The sequence below is a fragment of the Nyctereutes procyonoides genome, unplaced genomic scaffold (genome assembly GCF_905146905.1).
Source record: "Nyctereutes procyonoides isolate TBG_1078 unplaced genomic scaffold, NYPRO_anot_genome, whole genome shotgun sequence".
Classification (NCBI taxonomy): domain Eukaryota; kingdom Metazoa; phylum Chordata; class Mammalia; order Carnivora; family Canidae; genus Nyctereutes; species Nyctereutes procyonoides.
In genome coordinates this window covers 41071803-41083467 of record NW_026575044.1, presented here as the reverse complement: position 1 = coordinate 41083467, position 11665 = coordinate 41071803, and positions in this window count along the sequence as shown.

Sequence of the window (11665 nt, the reverse complement as noted above, 5' to 3'; positions counted from 1 at the left end):
ATTAAAGGAGCTGAGTGGAGGTGCCACCTTAAAGCTTGTTATATTTTATCTAGCCCAACTCATCAAGGCTTACAAGACAACTAGAATTTAGAAAAGAATTCCTGCTTATATAATAAGCAGGTGGCCAGGACAACTCATAGGTGATATCTCCTACGAAGGTGATGTGGTAAACAAAGCACAGCAAAAAGTCAATGAAAAAACTGCAAATATGTCATAATCAAGAGAATCAGAAGAAAGTGTGAGAACTCAAGATTTTTAAGTTTGTGTGTTTGTGCAAGTAAAATATAGTGTGGTACCTCAGAAAAGCCACAAATAACTAGATTTTAGTCCCTTCCTGGTTTATGGTCTAATCATGAATATATTAAACCACTTGTGTCCTCTGCACTTTAGAACTAGTACTTTTAACCAGCCCATAAGTCTCCCTAACTTGTGCTATTTTAAGAAGAAATGTATCCACAATAATTGCATAGTTTCTAAAGTTAATTATATCCAAAAGCAAGGGAATTATTATAAATGAATCCATATTGCTTTCCTCTAATATCATCTCTGAGTTAAAATTAGTTGATATACTAATGGGTATTAAAAGTAAATTTTCAGAAGCATTTTTGGAGCTGGCGTCTGGCTCAAACATTTATATTCCCTTTCAGGAAAGGAAGCTATGAAGAAGAAAAATAAAATCCTTTTAAGATAAGTTTCATTGAATTGATGCATTAAGAACAAGTGCTAATGAATCAATCATTTTATGTATGTAAAATATAAAAATATAAAAATCATATGAAACATTAATTTAGTTGGTTTTGGTAAGGTTCTATGTTGCCCTTGTCATGGAAACACAGAATCTGAGATTCTTTCTTAATATGCATAAATGAGCAACAACAAAAATATCAAAAGGATAAAATTTTAGAAGGGAAAAAATACAACCTACATGGATTTACAAAATGGAGCCATCTTGAGGGGGAAAAGTTTACTTTGTTAAGGGTAGAAAGATTCAGTAAAGTTTTCTCAACCATGACTAATAAAATGAAATGAACCAGACAATTTTGATATAATCATTCGTTGGATTTCATTTACTTTTCTGGGAAGAGGTAGGAGTTTGCCTATAAGTTATGTCCAAGATGTTCTCATTAGACCTAACAATGGTAAATAATTGTGTCCCCAACTTGGGACCACTCAAATATATAAATCAGTTAATAACAGACATAAAGACACTCATTGATAATAATACGATGATAGGAGACTTTACTACCCCTCTCATAGAAATAGATCATCTAAGCAGAAAATCAACAAGGAAACAATAGCTTGAATGACACACTGGACCAGATGGACTTAACAGATATATTTAGAACATTTCATCCTAAAGCAGCAAAATACACATTCTTTTCTAGTTCACATGGAACATTCTCCAGAACAGATCACATAATGAGTCATAAATCAGGGCTCAATCAATAGAAAAATATGGTGATCACACCATACGTATTTTCAGACCACAATCCTATGAAACTTGAACTCAACCACAAGAAAAATTTGAAAACACCACAAATACATGGAGGTTAAAGAATATCCCACTAAAAATGAATCAGTTAGGGGCACCAGGGATGCTCAGTTGGTTGAGTGTCTGACTTCAGTTGGTCCTGGGACCAAGCCCTCCATTAGGCTCAGTCTGTTTGTCCCTCTCACTCTGCCCGCTCCCCCACTCATGCTCTCTCTCTCTCTCTCTCTCTCTCTCTCTCTCAAATAAATAAATATTTTTTTAAAAAGAGAGAATGACAGGGTTAACCAGGAAATTAAAGAAGAAATAAAAATAATGCATGGAAACAAATGTAAATGAAAACACAACAGTCCAAAACTTTTGGGATGCAGCAAAAGCATTTATAAGAAAGTACATAGTGATACAGGTGTATCTTAAGAAGCAAGAAAAGTCTCAAATATACAACCTAACTTTACACCTAAAGGAGCTGAAAAAATAAGAGCAAATAAAGCCTAAATCCAGCGGAAGAAGGGAAATAATAAAGAGTAGAGCAGAAACCAATGATATAGAAACAAACAAACAAAAAACCAGGTAAACATATCAATGAAATTAGAAGCTGGTTCTTTGAAAGAATTAGTAAAATTGATAAACCCCTGCCAAGACTTATCAAAAAGAAAAGAAAGGACCCAAATAAATAAAATCACTAACGAAAGAAGAGAGATCACAACCAACACCGCAAAATATAAATAATTAGAGAAGAATATTATGAGCAATTATATGCCAACAAATTGGGCAATCTGAAATAAATGGATAAATTCCTAGAAACATATGAACTACCAAAATTGAAACAGGAAGAAATAAAAAGTTTGAACAGACTCAAAACCAGAAATTGAATTAGTAATCAAAAATCTCCCAACAAACAAAAGTCCAGGGCCAGATGATTTCCCAGGGGAATTCTATCAGTCATTTATTTATTTGTTTGTTTGTTTATTTTAAAGATTTTTTTATTTATTCATGAGACACAGAGAGAGAGGCAGAGACATAGGCAGAGGGAGAAGCAGGCTCCACGCAGAAGCCGGATGTGGGACTCGATCCTGGAACTCTGGGATCATGCCCTGAGCCAAAGGCAGATGCTCAATCACTGAGCCACCAGGTGTCTCTCTACCAGATATTTAAAGAAGAGTTACTATCTATCCTTCTCAAACTGTTCCAAAACACAGAAATGGATGGAAAACCTCCAAACTCACCCAATGAGGCCAGGCATGACCTCAATTCCAAAACCAGACAAAGACCCCACTAAAATGGAGAATTATAGACCAGTATTCCTGGTGAACATGGATGCAAAAATTCTCAACAAGATACCAACAAATTGAATTCAACAGTACATTAAAAGGAATATTCATCATGATCAAGAGGGATTATTCCCAGGCTACAAAGGTGGTTCAATATTCAAAAACCAGTCAACATGATACACCACATTAGTAAAAGAAAGGATAAGATCTACATGATCCTCTCAATAGATGCAGAAAAATATTTGACAAAATTGCATCCATTCTTGATGAAAACGCTCAAGAAAGTAGGAATTGAAGGAACATATGCAACATCATAAAGGCCATATAAAAAAGATCCATAGCTAATATCACCCTTACTGGGGAAAAACAGAGAGCTTTTCCTCTACAGTCAGAAACAGGACAAGGATGCCCACTCTCACCACTGTTGTTCAACATAGTACTGGAAGTCCTAGCCTCAGCAATCAGACAACAAAAAGAAATAAAAAGCATCCAAATCAGCAAGGAAGACGTCAAACTATCACTTTTCACAGACTACATGATACTCTATGTAGAATACCTGAAATATTCCACCATAAAATTACTAGAACTAAAACATGAATTCAGCAGTCACATGATATAAAATCAATGTACAGAAATCTATTGCATTTCTATACACCAATAATGAAGCAGCACAAAGAGAAAGCAAGGAATTGATACCATTTACAATTGCACCAAAAACCGTAAGATACCTAGGAATAAACCTAAGATTCTGTTTCCTGAAAACTATAGAACATTTATGAAAAATACTGAAAAAGACACCATAATGGAAAAACATTCCATGCTCATGGGTTGGAAGAACAAATATTGTTAAAATGTCTATACTACCCAAAGCAATCTATGCATGAAATGCAATTCTGATCCAAATACCAACAGTATTTTCCACAGAGCTAGAATAAACAATCCTAAAATTTGTATGGAACCAGAAAAGACCCCGAACAGCCAAAGTCACACTGAAAAAAGCAAAGCTAGAAGCATCACAATTCTGGAATTCAAGTTATATTACAAAGCTATAATCATCAACCCCAGGACAGTATGGTACTGGGGCACCTGGGTGGCTCAGCCAGTTAACCATCTGCCTTTAGCTGGGGTTGTGATATGGGGGTCCTGGGATTGAGCCCCACATTGGGCTGCCTGCTCAGTGGGGAGTCTGCTTCTCCCTCTTCCGTTCTCCCTTGCTCATGCTCTCTCCCTCAAATAAATAAGTAAAATCTTTAAAAAAGAAAAATATAGTATTGTACTAGCACAAAAACAGATACATAGATCAATGGAACTGAATAGAGAACCCAGAAATAACTATATAGTCAACTAATTTTTGGCTAAGTAAGAAAGAATATCCAATGGAAAAAAGACATCTTCAACAAATGGTGCTGGGAAAACTGGACATGCAGAACAATGAAACTGGACTACTTTCTTATACCATACACAAAAATAAATTCAAAATGAATGCAAGACTTAAATGTAAGACAATAAACCATCAAAATTCTAGAGGAGAAGAAGGCAACAACCTCTTTGACCTTGGCCACAGCAAATTCTTACTAGACACATCTCTGGAGACAAGGAAAAGAAAAGCAAAAATGAACTATTGGGATTTGATCAAGATAAAAAAAAAACTTCTGCACAGCAAAGGAAACAGTCAACAAAACAAAAAGCAGCCTATGGAATGGAAGAAGATATTTGCAAATGACATACCAGATAAAGGGCTGACATCCAAAATACATAAAGAACTTATTGAACTCAACACCTAAAGAACAAATAATCCAGTTAAGAAGTGGGCAAAAGATAGGAACAGACATTTTTGCAAAGGAGACATACAGATGGCCAACAGACATATGAAAAGATGCTCCACATCATTCATCAGGGAAATATAAATCAAAATCATATGAGATACCAAACTCACACCAGTCAGAATGGCTAAAATTAACAACACAGGAAACAACAGATGCTGGCAAGGATGTGGAAAAAGGTGGGAATGAAAACTGGTACAGGCTCTCTGGAAAACTTCGGATGTTCCTCAAAAAGTTAAAAACAGAGCTACCATATGACCCAACAATTACACTACTAGGTATTTATCCGAAGGATACAAACATAGTGATTTGAAGGGGCACATGCCCCCCAGTGTTTATAGCAGCAAGGTCCATAACAGCCAAAATATAGAAAGAGCCCAGGTGTCCATCAATAGACGAATGGTTAAAGAAGATGTGGTGTGTTTATATATAATGGAATATTACTCAGCCATCTAAAAGAATGAAACCTTGCCATTTGCAACAACACAAATTGAACTAGAGAATATTATGCTAAGCAAAATAAGTCAGTCAGAGAAAGATAAATGTATCAATTCACTCATATGTGGAATTTAAACAAAATAGATGAACATAGGGAAAGGGAAGAAAAAATACAATAAGAAAATTGAGAGGGAGATAAACTGTAAGACCCTTAACAATAAGAAACAAACTAAGGGTTTCTTGGAGGGGAGAGGGACGAGGGAAGGGATAACTGGGTGATGGGCATTAAGGAGGGCACCTGATGTAATGAGCACTGGATCTTATACACAACTGATGAATCACTAAATTCTACCTCTGAAACTAATTAAAAAAAAACGTATAAGCCAAGAGAAAAAAGCTAGTTGTAAAAGAAATTTGCAATAACAACATGTACTGGGGAATTAAAAGTCTGGAAGGCACAGTCTATGTGAGTACAGAGTACTTTTGACAAAAGGAACTGAATTACAAAGCAAATTTAGCTTCTAGATGAGGATTGTAATAAAACATGTATGACCATACCCCACGCTTCTGCTCACTTCTCATGAGCAAAAGTCAATTCCATAGCCACATTAAGTGATCAAATTGGCTAGGAGAAGTAAACTGTGAATGGGCAGTAATTTACTCAGCTATAAGTCAAAGTTCTAAGACAGAGAAAGGACAAAGTGGGTATTAGGAGGCAGCTAGCAGTCTCTGCCATGTTCCTATTCCACAGCTCTTCTTGAAACATTCACCTCCTTGACTCCTCAAATGTAGTCATAACTTCATGCAAATAGAGCCCACACTAATTTGGGAAACATCTCCCACATTATAATATTTAGCTGTATGTCTTCTAAAGTAGGCATTATTCTTACCTTCCAGCCTTACTAATAAGAACCAGAGGTTGAGAGAATCATAACTTGTCAACAGTCAGGACACACATGAATTTATTTTTGATCTTGTTTTTCCTTTGTTTCACTCTAGATGCAACTTGTTACACCACAATTTTTTTTTTACACCACAACTTTAGATTACCCCTCTATCATCTGGTAAGATAATTCTCAGGACAAGTAAAATCATGATACATATTGACAAAGACTCTCTCCTTGAGCAAATAAATTGAACACCTCTGAGCCCTCTTCCTAACTAAGTCTGATTCTTGAGCCTTGTCCTCAAGTCTGCCTGGCTCTCTTGTGGCAAAACCGTACTAAGTCAGCTTAGAGAGAATCCTCCTACCCATGATATCCTATCATCTATAACATCCTATCGAATCCCTCATCCCACACCATCCTCCAAGTAGTATCTGGTCACCCTAGCTTGTCTTTAGCAAGAATCTTGATAGGCCAGTTTAACAAGAATTCTCCCTACTATCCTGGATGTCTCCTCTTCATAATTCTCTATCCACTGACCCCTCTCAACCTGTTCCTTGACTATAAATCACTGCTTTTCCTTGCTTTTGAGTTGTGCCCCATCTCTCTCTCCTATTATGATAGCTTTGACACCTACTGCTTTAATAAGTGTCAGAATAATTTTGTATTTAACAACATACAAATATAAACATAAATATATGTTAAGGACTGTTTTTACTCATATGATACAAGGCAGATGATATAACAGGTTCAAAGGGAACATGAAACAGCACAAATTTATATAAAGGAATATTAGGATGAATTGCAAATGAAGACAAAACTGATTTTTCTATAGTCAGGAGGGCCAATTAAAATCACAGGACAGCATTTATATATCTACCAGTTTCTAGAACTTATGAAGAGTTACAAAATAGCTCAAAGACAGTGAACAGGACTAGAATCTGATTCTAGGGGAGTGTGTGCTACAGATAACGCGTAGTCTTCCAATGAAACACAAATTATTTATCGACACATCTAACTACAGAAAACTCATGAGCTTAGGTTTATGTATTCATATATTATTCCTTCAGATAAATCATTCTATTTTATGGGTTCTCCTTCCTATACTGATAATCTCAAATATATATATTTCCATCCCCTATATATCTCATCCAAGATATTTTTGATGTTATGCCATGTTGACCCTGTATTTCAATGTTATACAAGGCATCTATATTTAAAAGCTCAAACATAATGTCAGACTTCAAGTATGTAAAATGAATGCCTCTATGCATCCCATGAAATGATATGTACTTTTCAATATACCACCTCTGTTATTACTATTCCAGTAACCCAGAATTAATGTCTTAGGATCATTTTAAATCTTCTAATTTGTGTTTTATATCTAATAGTATTTAAGTCCTGTTTATTTTTCTAACAAAATGTTTCTTAGATTCCAACTTTCCACTCCCTTTTATGACTCACTTCATCCTAAATTGCCTCCTAATCTTTCCTTCCTCATTTCTATCCCCTGTTAGTCTAATATGTGGCTACCAAATCAATGTCTGTAAGTTCACTTTTAGTGTGTACCATAGATATTCTTGTGTACACCACATACAAAATTAAATAGGTATGGCAGTTGTATTTTTCAAAGATGGCTTGTAACACTATCTCCATATGCTCTTATTACTATATGATATTCTCTTGTGATTGCCCCCAACCAACAGAGTACAGTAGAAGTGACACTATTAACATCAAAGGCTTGGTCTTAAAAGGTGATATAGCTTCCATCAGACTGTCTCTCTTGGGATGCTTGCTCTTAGAACTCAGCCTCCAGGCTATAAGGAAACCAAGCTACATAGGCCACATGAAGGTATTCTGGCAAACAGCCACAGCTGAGCTCCTATCTACTAACCATTTACTAGGAGACATGTGGGTGAGAAAGTCTCCAAGATGACACAAGTCCCAGCCCCATCTGAGAGCCACAAGATAAAAGAACCCAAAAATGAAATAATTGTTACCTTTAACTTCTTCTGCACATTTTTCCAGAAGTATATTTTTACGGTTAAAAAAAAAAAAAAACATTGGTTTAACATTTAGATTATATAACTTTGAAAACATTTGACATACTTATACTTTCTTATAAGAAATAATTCAAATATTTTAATAATATTCAATTCAAACAACTGTAACAACTCTAACAATTGAATATCTGTAAAATTGCCTAATAGTTCTTAGGCCTAATTTGAAATTAATATGCTGAGGGGACTCATGAATATCACTTAAAAAGTTACACAAATAGGTAAACTAAGTAAACAATAGAATTCAAAGATTTCAATTACTCAATGCCTTAAGACCAAGATAAAGGTTAAACCTAGTGGAGTTCAAAGAAGGAAACTCTTTTATATATAAGCCTATAGTTCTCACCATGAGCAAATAGAAGAGGCACCTTACATGAAACTTGCAGTAAAGTTTACAATAAAATGGGCAAGTTTAGACCTCTGAATAAAAGTACACAACAAGTAGAAAACAATAAAGTTCCAAGTGTTATTGAGAACAGAATGAAAAGACTCCTAAAATAATTATTTTTCACTCACTCTAATACAAACTTCATCAGACCAAACATCAAATAGTTACATGGAGTAATATGTTGATATAAAAAAAGAAGACTTTGAATAGATGACTGGTCAGCATTCTTAAGCTATTTATATACTCTGTTCAAATTGTAGGGGAAATGTAGGAATGGAGAGAAAATCTGGTTTCTATGTAGTTTTGTTAGTGAATTTCATTGATGAAAAACTTTCAGAGCAATAATCTGGAATCTAGGGATAAGCAGGGCTGACTCAGCAAAAGTGTTATTGTAAACAATTTTTCAAGGCCATTCAACAAACAAAGCTTCCTTCCTTTTGGCACTCTGATCTCCACTTTGGGGAATTCCTTGTGTTGTGTAGTCCAGTCAGTGCTTACCAGGAAGGCCTCATCCATATTCTGGCAGCAGCAGTGGACCAGACTGTTACAGTGGTGGGTCTCAGCAACAGTGTCACTCCTTTCCCTTGTTCCTAAGCAATTTCTAATGCTGAGCCTCTGGCTTCTCTTCCATTCAGTGAGCCTTTCATATCCTTCCAGTAATTCACCTTTTATTTAGGTAAATGAATCAATTTCTACTGCTTCTAACCAAGAGAAAAACAGATACCCATCCCAAGAATAGCTCTGACTTTCAATTTCCAAATAGCCCATAATACATAATACCCATGATAAAACATTTTATTCTGTTTTCAAAATTGCCAAATCACTGATGAAAGCCATCCTGAATGATTTAGGTCCTACCTGCACAAAAAGGAATTGGAACTTTTTTACATGAATTTATTCTGTGATCTGAGATCAACTATAGAAAAAGTTCATTTCTAAAATGGAAAACACCTCACACCAGTGAGAATGGGGAAAATTAACAAGGCAGGAAACCACAAATGTTGGAGAGGATGCAGAGAAAAGGGAACCCTCTTACTCTGTTGGTGGGAATGTGAACTGGTGCAGCTGCTCTGGAAAACTATGTGGAGGTTCCTCAAAGAGTTAAGAATAGACCTGCCCTACGACCCAGCAATTGCACTGTTGGGGATTTACCCCAAAGATAAAGATGCAGTGAAACGCTGGGACACCTGCACCCTAATGTTTATAGCAGCAATGGCCACAATAGCCAAACTGTGGAAGGAGCCTCAGTGTCCATCGAAAGATGAATGGATAAAGAAGATGTGGTTTATGTATACAATGGAATATTGCTCAGCCATTAGAAACGACAAATACCCACCATTTGCTTCAACGTGGATGGACCTGGAGGGTATTATGCTGAGTGAAGTAAGTCAATCGGAGAAGGACAAACATTATATGGTCTCATTCATTTGGGGAATATAAATAATAGTGAAAGGGAATATAAGGGAAGGGAGAAGAAATGTGTGGGAAATATCAGAAAGGGAGACAGAACACAAAGACTCCTAACTCTGGGAAACGAACTAGGGGTGGTGGAAGGGGAGGAGGGCGGGGGGTGGGGGTGAATGGGTGACGGGCACTGAGGGGGGCACTTGACGGGATGAGCACGGGGTGTTATTCTGTATGTTGGTAAATTGAACACCAATAAAAAATAAATTTATTTAAAAAATAAAAATAAAATAAAATGGAAAACTGCTTTGCAATAACAGTATCACAAAGGGAAGACTGACATATTTGGCTACCAAAACATTTATAAAATATTTGAAAATGAAAAAAATAGAATACCAAAGAAAACCAATTTGGGAAAGTACTTAAGTAAGTACAACAAAGTATTAGCACTTATACAAAATAATTTATGTAAATGCCCCAAGAACACCAAGATCCCAGAGACAATTCACGTAAGAGGGAATACAAAAAGTTCCCAAAATTTTGAATACTCAGTCTCAGCTTGATATAATCAAAGAAATGAAAATTAAAGCATGATTAGTATATAATTTTATATATGTTATAATGAAAAAAAATTAAAGTATTAACATGAAATTTTGATGATGTGGTAAAACTAATACATTTATATATAATTATAAAATTTTAATATTGTGTCTTTGATTATTTTTGGCTACAAAATGATAATAAGTTTCAAAAGTCATAAAATATTCATAAGTAATTAATTCAGCAGAGAAAGAATAACTATCCAAGCAGAAATATTCATACAGCATTTATCAAAAATAGTAAAAAAAATAAATCAGTAAAAGATAAGATGGAAAGAAATGGTCAAGTAAATCACAGTGAAATATCTAAGAAAATACTATTCAGTTCTTGACAATAATAATTGTAGAAACACTAAAAATAATATAAGAATTTTAAAAAATATAAAATTATAATTATATAAGTATATTAACAAAACAAAGACTAGAAAGAATATTTTTTAAAAGTTGTGTTCCATAATTGAAATTGTGAGATGTCTTTTGTCTTAAAAATTGACTTTAATGTGAACACATGATTTTGTAAACACAAGGGAAGAAAATAATGGATCAAAATTGTAAACCTCAGAAACACAAGCTTTTAAAAATTTTTTTAAGATGAATTCAGTCAAAAGACATTAATTTTAAAAATAACAATGAAATAAATCTACCAAGTGTATTTTCTTGGAGGATGTTAAACTCGGAGTATTACATTTTTACTATTTCTAAGAGAATTTCAAGCTGATGATTATCCTATATAATAACAGCAAAATAAGTTCACAGTATGAACTGCTATATCTAAAAGAATGAAATATTAAATGAATCATCCTATCTTCAGAATTCAAAAATGCTTGCTTACTTTATAGTAGAAGCATAAATCATGTACCCTTCAGGCAGAAGGATTATGGCAAAACTTAAAGATGAGATGTAAAGATAGGGTAAGAGGGACAGACACCTACACATGCAGAATAAATACTACAATTGTTAAGTAAATAATTATCAACAAATAGCAAAATCCTTTTAGGTAATCTTCAATAACAGACATCATCCCTCTCACATAGGTGAATAGGAGATGCCACAAAGAAGTCCTATAATTATCCATTCATAAGGAGAATTTAAAGGAGATTAGAGAATGAAAAGGTTGTGCCTTCATTTGACATACACATGTGTCCAATATAAAATGGTGGCTCTTTAAAACAGGATATGTTCACCTACAGTCTGTCAAGTCACAGATGAGAAACAGATCTCAAAGAGATCTTTCAAATGTAAATTCTAGATAATTTACTCAAGAATATGGCTTGGGCTAGAAGATATTACTGGTCAGATCTCTGCATGC